A 13,399-nucleotide genomic window follows, 5' to 3' on the forward strand; every position below is an offset into this window, starting at 1 on the left:
ACAATAGCATACATAGGTACCATATTTTTAAGTCTTATAAAATACTATTGTGCTGAGGCTTATGAAAGCACAGGAACAGCTGCATGTGCCAATGGGAAAAATGATAGTGATGATTATTTATGCCAGAATAATCAATAACTGATAACCCCAGGTATGCAAATGCAGACAGGACTTTCTTCACCCAGGTATCCTAGTAATCTACTCACAGAAGTATTATCAATATTAAAATAAGATAACCTACCAATGTTTAGTAAGATGCCCGACAAATTAAAAATATTTACCAAATGTTAACTAATAATAGTCTTATTTTTAAAGCTAACACACGACACAGTGTTTATTTTAGTCTTTCTACAATATTTGGCTGCCTGCTATGATGTAAACACCTTCTCAGAACTCACATTCCAAAAGGAGTGATGGGGTTGCTATTGCAATCAGAGTGATTCAACATAACCGAAAGTGTATCCACAGCCCTGAGTAGATGAACCCTGAGTCACTGAATTCAACATACCAATTCTGTCACAACTTAATTAACTGATGAGAACAATCACTACATTAAGAAAGCAGTAATTATTTTACTCATTAATTTATCTCTTTCATTTTGTAATTTAGTTTTACTAACAGTTAGCATTTACAACTGGCTGATCACTTTCTATGAGCCAATTACCGTTTTGAATATTTACACAACATGTGATTTTTAATCTTCAGAGCAATTCTGCCAGTTGGGCAGGGTAGAAGCCCCATTTCATAGTTGAGATAACAAAAGGTCAGGAGTTAACTAACTTGCCTAAATCAATACTAGTTTTAGAATGAAATAGGAAGTCCATATTGTTATTTCAGTTGTACCCTGTTGACAAAGGAAAAATAGAAATACCTAAAAGCCCAATAATTTGAATTTTGGCTGTGTTCAATATTTATGAATTTAGTATCATGAGCTCAGATTTTGTAATAGTATATGGTAAATGAAACACAGAATCCCTGTTAGCAGCTCCCATAAACAGATGAGACAATCAAATGAAACATAATTTTAATAAAATGCTGTGGGCTTCTGAATCAAAATCACAAGGCATTGCTGCAAATACAAAAATCGATGTGGTTACACATATGTAAATGCATGTACACACACACACATACACACATTCTCTTTCTCTGTACCTTGTGTTAACACCCTGTATCCTTTGTTACAGGGGAAAGAAATGATACAAGAAAAGAAGGATGAAGACATAGTTCTTCCTTTGGTTTCACAGTTTTGGTTGGAAATGCAACATTCAGTTTAATTTACTTAGTGGGAAATTATTAAGTGCAATGCACTGCTCAGTTGTTTCAGGAATTGTAAGCATCAAATAGAGACTCAGACTGGATCTTTACCATCATTTGGAGAAAATGAAACAAATACAGAAATACTCAAGGACTAAAAAGCTGTGTGTTCTAAACAAACCATATTTCTGATGATGAGGCATCTTGTCAAGGAGGGAAAACATCATTTTTCTTTTAAAGTTAGAAAATCAGCTTCATGGAATACACTGTGTTTGAATCTACTGAAATTGTTATTCTTGTTATTGACTTCTTACCCACAAAATATTGGAAAGAATTATAAACAATAAGGAAACAATTCTCCCAATATTTCCCTAAAGACAACACAATTATTATACTAATTGATTAAATCCCTTTAATTTTTTTCTATATTTGTTAAAGTAATCAAATTCTATTTACAATTTTCTATTCTTTCTGCTTACTTTGTATTTTGTCATAAAGATCTTACATTGTATTTCTAATCATCAATTTTTATTTTTTATATTTATTGATTTATGTTTTCTTGGAGACAGAATCTCACTATATCACCTAGGCTGGATTGCAGGGGCACGATCTCGGCTCACTGCAACCTCCACCTCAGGCACAAGCGATTTTCCTGCCTCAGCCTCCACAGTAGCTGGGACTTCAGGAGCCTGCCACTGCACCTTGCAAGAGCTTTCTAGACTTTCTCCCTATATCCCTTGAGCTGGGATGAGCAGTGCCAGGTAATATAGGAGGGAATCCTATGTCCCATGGCTGCTGAGAGGCTCTTGGAAGGCTTCATCTGGAGCACAAGGAGCAGGAAAAATAACCCTTCTGGAGTGGGGAGGCCAGGAGTGTCCTTAGATTAAATTCTTACATTACGATAAAAGTGAATTGCTGGGGGCTGTGGCTCAGGCTGTAATCTCAGCACTTTCGTAGGCCAAGACAGGCGGATCACTTGAGGTCAGGAATTCCAGATAAATCTAGCCAACACGGTGAAACCCCCTCTCGGCTAAAATTGCAAAAAAAAAGAAAAAAAATTAGCCAGGCCTGGCTGCAGGCACCTGTAATCCCAGCTACTTGGGAGGCTGAGGCAGGAGAATTGCTTGAACTTCAGAGGTGGAGGTTTCAGTGAGCTGCGACAGCTTCTCTGTACTCCAGCCTGGGCGACACAGTGAAACTCCATTAAAAAAAAAAAAAATTGTTTGAAAGAATCTTAACTATGTTAACACCCACCTATGCCCCTGAAATCCAATTAGAAGAAAGGGGTGTGGTCTTCAGAGATGTATAAAAGGACACTTCAGGAGCAAAACTCATTCTTCTCCAGAAACCACAGAGTGGCTTTGCAACTGGCCTTGGAGACTTCCACAGGCTACCGCCACTGCACTGTGAGACCCTGATGCCTGAGCTGACTTCATCTTATTGGACAGCAAGCCTTGGCGAGAATGTAGATCTATTTCTGAGGTAAGTGTACTCTTTCCAGAGTAGGAGCTGCTCTTAGGTTACATATCAAAACAAACAAAATTTGGGGACTTTATCTGCAAACTTAGATTTCTTTTAGATGAAATGATGTCATTTTCTGAGTTTTGAAAACAGCTCCATTTATTTCTTAAAATTATTTTAAACATAATCCATAGGTTTACAAGCTCCATTCAACCTATTTAAAAATTAAACATTTTTGTCATCTGTCTTGCTTCATGATGTTCAAATTAACGTTATGGTTGATTTTTTACTTAATGTATTTCTTAGCTGTTTTATAGATTATAAGCATTTTGCAGTAGTTTACAAATATCTGGCGATTCTTTCATCTCTGTAGACTCTGTAAATGGGTTAGGGCTGTTGTAATCTATGTGTATAAATGTGTTACATTCTGCTCTGCTAGTGAAAATGTGCCTGTGTTGCCATGTATGGCTATACACAGGTAGAGGGCATTGAATGATTTGGGCAAGCACTTTTTTCTAAAACACAGTAAAAGTCTCTTCAGAAACCTCAGTCACTCTGTCGAAGAAAGCCAGAAATGGGTACTCATGCAGAAAAGTCTCACTGGCAATCATGCAGAAATGTCAGAAATGGAGGGCTTCTGTATTTATACTGTGTAGAAACCAGGATTTTAGATTTTTCCTTTGTTTCTTTGTTTTAAACAGGGACACACAGGCTGGAGTGCAGTGGTGGAAATAAGCCTCACTATGGCCCATACTTAATACCTCAAGCAATTTCTTCTGCCTCATCCCCCAAAGTAGCTGGGACTATACACATGGGCCACCATGTTGGGCTTTACATATATAATCTATAATATGTGTGTGTGTGTGTGTCTGTGTTTTAAGATAGGGTTTCACCATGTTGGTCAGGCTGGTCTTGAACTCCCAACCTCAGGTTATCTGCCTGCCTTGGCCTCCAAAGTGCTTGGATTACAGGCGTGAGCCACCACACCCGCCCATGTGTGTGTATTTTTAGAGACAGGCTGATCTAGAAACTTTGCCATCATGTCACCCAATCTAGAACTCCTGAGCTCAAAATATCTGCCTGACTTGGTCTCCCAAAATGCTGGGATTACAGGTTTCAGCTACCTTGCCTGGCCCACATTTTTTTTCCTTCCCTTTAAAACACCACCTTACTGTCTAGAGCCTATCATTATTGCATGATACTTAGTATTTTTCTGACTCTGTGAAAGAGTAATGACAATGCTTCCAAAGAGCTTAGAAAATATTTCTATCCTCTGTGTACCCTTCTGCATTGTATCAATATAGCCCCAAATTAACAGACAGTCCAGGAATAGTAAACACATGCCAGAAAGGTTTTGTTGATTGAATGAACTCAGCAGCCTAGTAAAACAATGATTGCTTGTTTTACCTTGGAGAAGTGCCTTTGCCTTGGTTTGTTTGTTTTGCCTTGGGGAGTAAAGGCTAGCTTTGTCTGATTTTGGTCAATGGATGAGCTCTGCTCTAACATTTTCAAGCAGGGGCCCTCTGGAAAACTCTGATGGATGGTTGTTACAGTTAAATCAAACAGTGAGAGTAGAAGAGCTTAGTTTCCCTTCTCCAAACCAATCACTGGCAATTGAGAGTGTGGCTGAGTTTCAGACCATTCAAGACTCATCCCATGAGTTTATGGGTTGATGATATCCCAGAAGCCCAGGTAACTTGGTGGACACTAACACACACCTCAAAAAATCGGACATTCTTCTAAGCACAAAATTAGGGTTTGGAAAGCTGCTTGTGTGTCGGTTGGAGAACAATCACATTTTTCTACACAGGTTGATGTCTCTTAGTGCCTTAGTTTTCTACTTTTTCTATTTCTGTCCTTGCAGATGAAAGCCTATTTTTCTCTAGGAAAAAAAGGATGTTATTCAATCACAACCTGATTCAAGTTTTGCTTGGTCCTTTGTCTCTCCAGGGTAGAAGATTAAATTCGTGTGGTTTTCTTCCCCTAGGAAGATGGACTTAGACTTCCCACAGGCCTTCCAGAAGGAACTCACCTGTGTCATCTGCCTGAACTACCTGGTAGACCCTGTCACATAGGCTGTGGGCACAGCTCCTGTAGACCCTGTCTCTGCCTTTCCTGGGATGGAGCCCAAAGTCCTTCCAACTGCCCTGAGTGCAGGGAACCATCACACCAAAAAAATTTCAAAATGAACATTTTTCTGTAGAATTTAGTGACGACTGCTGGGAAAGCCAGTCTCTGGCAATTCCTGAGCTCTGAGAAACAAGTATGTGGGACCCATAGGGAAACAAAGAAGATGTTCTGTGGCACGGACAAGAGTCTGCTCTGCTCGCTGTGCTCTAACTCTCAGGAGCACGGGGCTCACAAACACTGTCCCATTGAAGGGGCAGCTGAAGAACACCAGGTAAGAGACAGCACTGGGATCACCTGAAGCCTGGAGGGTGGAAGAGTTAAAGAGATGAGAAGGGAGAGGAGAATCACTGTGCTGATCACTCCACTCTTTACTGAGTGCCAGGTGCTTTCGGAGATACCAGTGATGAAATTCTGAATTCAATATGCAACTATACCTGCCTTCATGGAGCCTGCACCCAAAAAGAGGGTGATTAAGTAAATGTCACTATTACTTTGACTCTACAGTACAATGCTAAAGGCATTGAAAAGCTACCAAAACTAGAAGAACAAAGAAAATACATTTTGGAAATGTATTTAATATTACTGGATAAATGGCAAAAGCAGGAGGCTAGCATAGTGGATTCTGAAGAAGGCTGTTTCACTGATCATTAGCTCAGTTACAAGAAATCTTTACTCACCAGTTCCCTAAACTGTTATACATTCTGAAACCTCAGATTTGAAAAATACTGAGGATGAGCAGTGAAACGATTTGTTTTATTTCCCTCTCTGTAGTCTGTTCATACATGATATCCCTTGCCTGCATATGTCACTCAGAGTGTGGAATCTATGGTATTTGATTTTCTGTTGTTCGCCCTCATAATTCTTCGTCGAACACGAAGAGTCTCTTTAGGTTCATACTATTGCTATGGAGAAAGAGAATTCACTCTCAAATGTGTCTTCCAGGACTAACTCGTGGTGAAAAATAAAGATGGCTTCGGAGAACTCCAGGAGACTAGAAATCACTAGCGAGTCGTTCCCTTAGAGAGGTGATCATATCTCTGCTAAAATCCTACTGGGTATGGCTGGCATTTATAAGCAATAGAGAATCTTCTCAACTGAGTACAATTTCCTAAACTGAGTAGTGCACCCGTTGAAAACAAAAAGGCAGGCTGGGCGTGGCGGCTCATGCCTGTAATCCAAGCACTTTGGAGGCCAAGGCAGGTGGATCACCTGAGGTCAGGAGTTCAAGACCATTCTGACCAACATGGTGAAACCCTGTCTTCAAAAAAAAAAAAAAGAAAGAAACAAAGAAAAAAAAAGTCTTCCTCAAGATGAAACTAGGACTCTTCTTTCGTGGTAATGAGTGAACTCAAATAAATAAAAGAAGTACTTAGTTGTTCACAAGTGAACAGCATCCTAAACCGGTCAAGAAGACATGTGGTACCTGGTCAAGGTGTACCTGCTATGTAGGAAGCGTTGGTGGGGTGGCTGGAGGTGATGGCAGTTGAGATGTCTGGTGTGTGTAGGTGTAGGTATGTCTCTGGGTGGTGGACAGAAGGCTGGGCTGGCAGATGGCTCAACCACAAGTGCCAAGTTCACAGATGTTACAGACTGAACCTGTCAGAGGAGTTTAGTTCTCACCCCTTCTCCTTCCCTCTACTGGCCCTCCTTGCCTCTCCTCCTCTCCCTGTAGGAGTGTGGTGGAAAACAGATGGGCAGGTGATTCGACTGGGGTAGGGCTGCTCTGCATTGTAAAGTAGCTCAGAAAGCCCGTATGAGCCACTCTATGTACATGACCACACACACGGCCTATGTACATGACCACAAACATGACCTATGTAAATGACCACACACACGGTCTATGTACACGACCACACACATGGCCTATGTACATGACCACACACACGGCCTATGTACATGACCACACATATATGACTGATTTCTGTCACAATTGGGTCACAGGTTTTAAAAGAGATGCTTGGCCCTGTAGAGGTTTAATCAAGGTCACAGGTCTTTCTGAGTCCTAGAAAAAGGGTGGTGGGTGGCCTGTAATCCCGCACTTTGGGAGGCCCAGGAGGGTGGATCATCAGGTCAAGAGATCGAGACCATCTTGGCTAACATGGTGAAACCCCGTCTCTACTAAAAATACAATAATTAGCCAGGCATGGTGGTACATGCCTGTAGTTCCAGCTACTTGGGAGGCTGAGGCAGGAGAATCATTTGAACCCAGGAGGTGGAGGTTGCAGTGAGCTGAGATTGCACCACTGAATTCCAGCCTGGCGACAGAGAGAGACTCTGTCTAAGAAAAAAAAAAAGAAGCAAAGGCAGGTGTAGCTCAGACTCTGTCTCGAGGACTCTGTCTCGACCCTCCCTCTATTTGCAGAACGTACGCTGGTGTTCACACAGTCCTCTGCCCGCCCCCACCCACCCCATCCCACCCTAGCCTGTCTTCTCTAGAATTCAGGAGACTCAGCAAACAAGCACCCCAGGCCCTTGACCCATTGCTTGGACTCCACTAGATGGAAATTTGCATGAAGAGGCATTGGGGGGTTTTGGTTCACCTCCAACCGGCGGGTGTGAGATGAGTCATTGCCCAGTCCCCTGGGAAGGTCAGTGATCTCACAAGGGACCTTTCCCAGGTATTTTCCTGACAGCCAGTCCCTTCCCACACAGCCTTTGGTTAGTTCCCTGCCACACCACTCAACAGTATGTAGGGGTTCCCCTCTCAGGCAGGCCCCACACCAGGCACTGTGGGGTAGGTCTTTGTTCTCAGGGGCCCTGTGAGGTAGACACAGAAGTGTGATAAGTTTTTCTCCCAGGATGGAATGCAGTGGCATGCTCAGGGCTCACTGTAGCCCCAGCTTCCTGGGTTCAAGCGATCCTCCCACCTCAGCCTCCCTAGTAGCTGGGACTACAGGCATGTGCCACCACACCAAGCTGATCTTTGCATTTTTTTGTACAGAGTTTCACCATGTTGCCCAGGCCGAACAAACTCCTAGGCTGAAGCAATCTGCCTGCCTCAGACTCCCTGTAATCCCCGGGATCACAGACAGAGACCGCAGTGCCCGACTGACAAATGTCCTCCAGATACTATGAGAGTGTGGATAGGGTGGGAATCCAACACAAGGATAAATTCTTCAGGCAGACAAGAGAGGAGATGGTTTCCAGAAAGGGGAGGGTGGGTAAAGGTGCAGAGGATTCAAAAGACTTGCATGTCTGAAGAACAGGAAGGGGGTCAGCACCATGGGAACACAGGGACAGTATGGGGAAGGAGGGGTAAGGAGGGGAGGTCAGCAGGGAGCAAGCCTGGTGGGCCTCAGAGACTGCACTGTGTCTGCAGAGCTCTGCGGAGCACAGTCAGCGAGTAATAAGAGCCCCATGGCCACATCCAGGTTCAGGAAACCACACTTTAGCCCCCAGCACCTTTTCTGGCACCTATGGGGGCAGCAGAAGCAGTCCCAGCAGACTGCAGCAGAGACAGCAGAGGAAACCCTACAGCAGAAAGCGTTCCAGCCCTGCGACAGCCTGCTGGCCGACTCTTCCCAAATTCAGCCTCCCCTCCTTTCTAACAGAGCCTCAAGCTTCCGCTGAGCATTTGCTGCCTGGAATAAAGAGCTCTATGTCTAAGCTTCCTTTCTGGCTTGGTGGGAGCATGTGACTGAGGTTCAGCAAAAGCAAGAGAAGTGATAAGCTCCTGTGGGCCTTCTGGGAAGGCTGGGAGAAGGCAGCTCAAGCGCCTGTGTGGCCCGCCTTCTACAGCCCTTCTGTTTTTCCTCCTTTGGCCAGTCTGCAACTTGTATGTGACAGCTGGAGCTTCAGCAGACATGTGGAACCATTAGGAGACTTGAAGGTAGAAGTTACATACAGGATGGCGGGTCCGCAGTGAAGCACCCCCACACTCACATATACGATAGCGGGTCCCCAGTGGAGCACCACCACACTCACATATAGGATAGCGGGTCCTCAGTGAAGCACCCCCACACTCACATATAGGATAGCAGGTCCCCAGTGGAGCACCCCCACACTCACATATAGGATCGTGGGTCCCCAGTGGAGCACCCTCACACTCACATATAGGATGGTGGGTCCCCAGTGGAGCACCCCCACACTCACATATAGGATGGTGGGTCCCCAGTGGAGCACCCCCACACTCACACATAGGATGGTGGGTCCCCAGTGGAGCACCCCCACACTCACATACAGGATGATGGGCCCCAGTGGAGCATCCCCGCACTCACATATAGGATGGCGGGTCCCCAGTGGAGCACCCCCAAACTCACATATAGGATGGCGGGTCCCCAGTGGAGCACCCCCGCACTCACATATAGGATGGCGGGTCCCCAGTGGAGCACCCCCACACTCACATATAGGATGGCGGGTCCCCAGTGGAGCACCCACACACTCACATATAGGATGGCGGGTCCCCAGTGGAGCACCCCCACACTCACATATAGGGTGGTGGATCCCCAGTGGAGCACCTCCACATTCACATATAGAATGGCGGGTCCTCAGTGGAGCACCCCCACACTGACATATAGTATGACAGGTCCCCAGTGGAGCACCCCACACTGAATTACTCTGGAAATGTTTTCATGTGAGAGTGTGACAAGCAACTCTCTTGTTTAATCTACTATTATTCTGGGCTTGTCTCTTACATGTAACTGAACGTACACTTAACTGATATGAACTTAAATCCCCCCATTTTCTGGGGAAAAAATTTGAGATCAGGGAAGCAAGTTAACTGGATAAAGATTACTCAGAGAGTTTACCCAAAAGTTCTGTCTCTCCTAGCAAAACTTTCTGATGATTTGGCCAGGCGTAGTGGCTCATGCCTGTAATCCCAGCACTTTGGGAGGCCAAGGCAGGTGAATCGCCTGAGGTCTGGAGTTTGAGACCAGCCTGACCAACATGGAGAAACCCCATCTCTACTAAAAATAAAAAATTAGCCGGGCTTGGTGGTGGGTGTCTGTAATCCCAGCAACTCAGGAGGCTGAGGCCAGAGAATCACTTGAGCCCGGGAGGCGAAGGTTGCAGTGAGCCAAGATCGCGCCACTGCACTCCAGCCTGGGCAACAGAGCGAAACTCCATCTCAAAACAACAACAACAACAACTTTCTGATGATTTTTCTCATTTCCAATTTGACAAGTATTTCTGGGGCCTGCACGCAGTACAGAGCCTGAACCCCAAGGCCAGACTTGGTTTTTGTTTTGTTTTGCTTGAGACACAGTCTACTATGTTGTCCAGGCTGGTCTCAAACTCCTGGCCTCAAGCAACCTTCCGCCTCAGAGTCCCGAAGTGCTGAGATCACAGGCATGAGTCACTGCACACAGCCAAAGCCAGACGTCTTGAATGCCGGTCAAGAAATGCTACTCACTAACTGGGAGACCATGAACAATTCTCTAACCTGCCTGTGCCTCAGTACCCTCATCTGTAAAATGGGGATAAGAATAGCATCTACTTCTCAGGGTTCTTAAGAGACTAAATAAGTTACAGGTAAGTAGGTGCATGAATAAAGCACACGGGTTAGCTGCTGTGGGCACAGACTCTGGTTCGAAGCTCGACTCTGTCACTAGCTAGCTATGCGACCATGGGCAAGTTATTTAACCTCTTTGTGCTTCTGCTTCCTCACAAGTCAAGTGGAGATGCTAGCAGAACTTACAAAGCTGTTCTGTGGATGAAAGCACTGAGAACAGAGCCTGGCACCTAGAAAGTGCCAGTCAGCCATGGCCATCATTGCTATTACTGTGTGCTGATGAGCCTGTACTGAGTGAAGAAGGGACCCACAGGCAGGAGGCTGAGAGGTGAATGGGGAGAGGGACTGGAGAGACACAGGAGAAGCGGGTTGACCTCACTGAGAAAATCACTGCAGGAGCTAGAAGGGACTCATGGGCAGGAGGCTGAGAGGTGAATGGGGAGAGGGACTGGAGACACCCAGGAGAAGTGGGTTGACATCACCGAGAAAATCGCTGCAGCTGCTTTCCAGGCACCACCTCATTTGTTTCCCGTGTGCTCCCGGCAGAGGATATTATTCTCCCCATTTTTCAGTGAGAGAACTGAGCACCTGAAAGCTTGGGTGACATGAACAAGGCCTCCCTGCCAGTAAGGGTCAGGGCAAGGCTTTGAATCCAGTTCCGTGCGACCCCACGATGGCCATGCAACACTGACCTGCCTTGGGACCTAGCACACCTCTGAGGAAGAAACCTCTCATGCACCGTTCACACAGCTCACCTCTGAGAATTAGCAGCTCAGAAAGGAATGGGTTATGTGGGCGTTGTCCCTCCAATTGCCCTTGTGGTTGTCAATACTCACTGTGTTTTTATTTTTATATATTTATTTATTTTTTGAGACAGAGTTTCACTCTGTCACCAGGTTAAGTGTGCATTGGCATGATCTCGGCTCACTGCAACCTCTGCCTCCCAGGTTCAAGCAATTCTCCTGCCTCAGCCTCCCAAGTAGCTGGGAATTATAGGTGCACACCACCATGCCCAACTAATTTTTGTATTTTTAGTAGAGACATGGTTTCACCGTGTTGGGGGGGCTAGTCTTGAACTCCTGACCTCAAGTGATCCACCCGCCTCGGCCTCCCAAAGTGCTGGGATTGTAGGCTGAGCCACCTCACCTGGCCTGTCTACATAAATCAGTTTCTGAACCTATCCATCCATCCAACCAATGCTCACAGACCGGTCTCTGTGGGTTACCGCGAGGCTGAGATTTTCTGCTTGTTTAATAGCTTGCCCTGTGAAGCATAATGATGACTTCCTCTTCTGTTTCCTAAGGGAACCTGAAACTGTAAGTCTGAAAGCGTGGCACAGGGAGAACTGCCTCAGTGAGGACAGCTGGCGTGTCCCTTCCCACCGCTTCCGTAACATCCCTGGTATTCACGTTACAAGCAAGGGCCACCGCACACCCTGCCTGAGCCAGTTAGCTGGGCGGTGCGGACGGAGGCAGTTCTCTCATGACCAGTAAGCCTCCTCACAGGAACAGAACCGCAGCACCCAGGAGGACTCAACGTCTAAGGGGACAAGCTCTGGTGAAAGTGGAGGGTCGGAACATAAAATAAGCAAAAACTCAGCGTCCCAGACAGCATCTGGGATGGGAAGTACAATGATCATCAAAAAAACCAAAACAAACAAACAAAAAAACTGGATGCAATGGCATTTCAAGCCTGTAATGCCAGCCCTTTGGGAGTCCGAAGCAGGTGGATCACCTGAGGTCAAGCGTTCGAGACCAGCCTAGCCAACAGGGTGAAACTTTGACTCTACTAAGAAAACAAAAAGCTGGGTGTAGTGGGGCACATCTGTGGTCCCGACAGCTGCTCGGGAGGCTGAGGCAGGAGAATTGCTTGAACCCAGGAGGCAGAGGTTGCAGTGAGCTAAGACCACACCATTGCACTCCAGCCTGGGTGACAGAGTGAGACTCTGTCTCAAAATAATAATAATAATAATAAAATAAATAAAAATAAATTTAAAAATGTCTTTGAGACTCTGTCCTACACCTTTCTGAAATGGCACAATCTGTCAGACCCCATCTGATGTGGAGGAAGGCACGTCAGGACCGCTTTTCCGGGGCACCAAAGCCAAGACCCGCATTCCCAAGCCCTGGCTCAGGTGTCCATCTCTCAAATCCAATCCCTGAGAAGGCGCCCAGAACCCTGTTGGGAGCGAGGGACGATGTTACCGTCTTTGGAGTTGACACCTGCTCTGAGTAACTCAGGGAAAACAGGGTCCAGCCACGACGCCCTTAGCCGCGCCCCGTGTCCCCACCCGGAGGCCGTCCTGTAGCGCGGCGGCTCCAGGGCGCGTTAGCTGAAGGGGACCCACCCGGCAGGGCCACCGCGGGAAGCCCCGCGCCACTCACCCGCCAGGGACGCCAAGAGCGCGGCCGCGGCGCGGAGCTGCCGGGACATCGCGGGCGCGGGGCAGGTTTTGCGGCGGCGGCGAGGTCCGCGCAGGCCCCGAACGCCCAGCACGACGCGGCTGCGCTCCGCACCCACCTGTCCCGGAGACCCGAAGCCGCCTGCTTATGAGGAGCAGCCGAAAAGCCCGCCCCGGGCCGCTGGGCGGGGAGGAAAGTCCGCCGGCCCCCGCGGGAGCGCAGGCGCCCTCCTTCCTCTCAGGGCCGGACCCGCGGGGCCTCGGGCTGTTTCCTTCACGCGCGGGGCCCGGGCAGCGCCGGCCTCTTCCCCTCATCCCCCTGGTCCCCCTTCGCTTTCCCTTCCCCTTCCCCTTCCCCTTTCCGTTTCCGATTGTGATGGAGTCTCGCTCTGTCACCCAGGCTGGAGTGCAATGGTGTGGTCTCAGCTCGCTGCAACCTCTGCCTCCTGGGTCCAAGCAGTTCTCCTGCCTCAGCCTCCAGAGCAGCTGGGATTATAGGCATACACCACCACGCCCAGCTAATTTTGTATTTTTAGTAGAGACGGGGTTTCTCCATGTTGATCAGGCTGGTCTCGAACTGCTGACCTCGTGATTCGCCCGCTGGGGCCTCCCAAAGTGCTGGGATTACAGGCGTGAGCCACCGCGCCGGGCTGGGTCTCCTCTTTTCTAACCGGTTAGGTACCTTTCTGGGAACCCGGAGA

General features: G+C 47.1%; 2 protein-coding genes and 1 long non-coding RNA gene across 61 annotated transcripts in view; 2 read left to right on the forward strand and 1 right to left on the reverse strand.

The window, feature by feature from the left end:
* Positions 1-13,399, reverse strand: part of LOC144576556 (uncharacterized) — a 537,019-nt gene that overhangs the window by 470,957 nt on the left and 52,663 nt on the right. The window lies entirely within an intron of this gene.
* Positions 1-13,399, forward strand: part of LOC108590407 (uncharacterized) — a 105,923-nt gene that overhangs the window by 17,318 nt on the left and 75,206 nt on the right. The window lies entirely within an intron of this gene.
* On the forward strand, positions 1,710-8,376 carry LOC144579485 (uncharacterized). Its single transcript, XR_013527159.1, has 3 exons — positions 1,710-2,015; positions 2,600-2,736; positions 4,703-8,376. It is a non-coding gene; the product is annotated as an uncharacterized LOC144579485 (long non-coding RNA).

Source organism: Callithrix jacchus, chromosome 15 (assembly GCF_049354715.1).
Source record: "Callithrix jacchus isolate 240 chromosome 15, calJac240_pri, whole genome shotgun sequence".
NCBI lineage: Eukaryota > Metazoa > Chordata > Mammalia > Primates > Cebidae > Callithrix > Callithrix jacchus.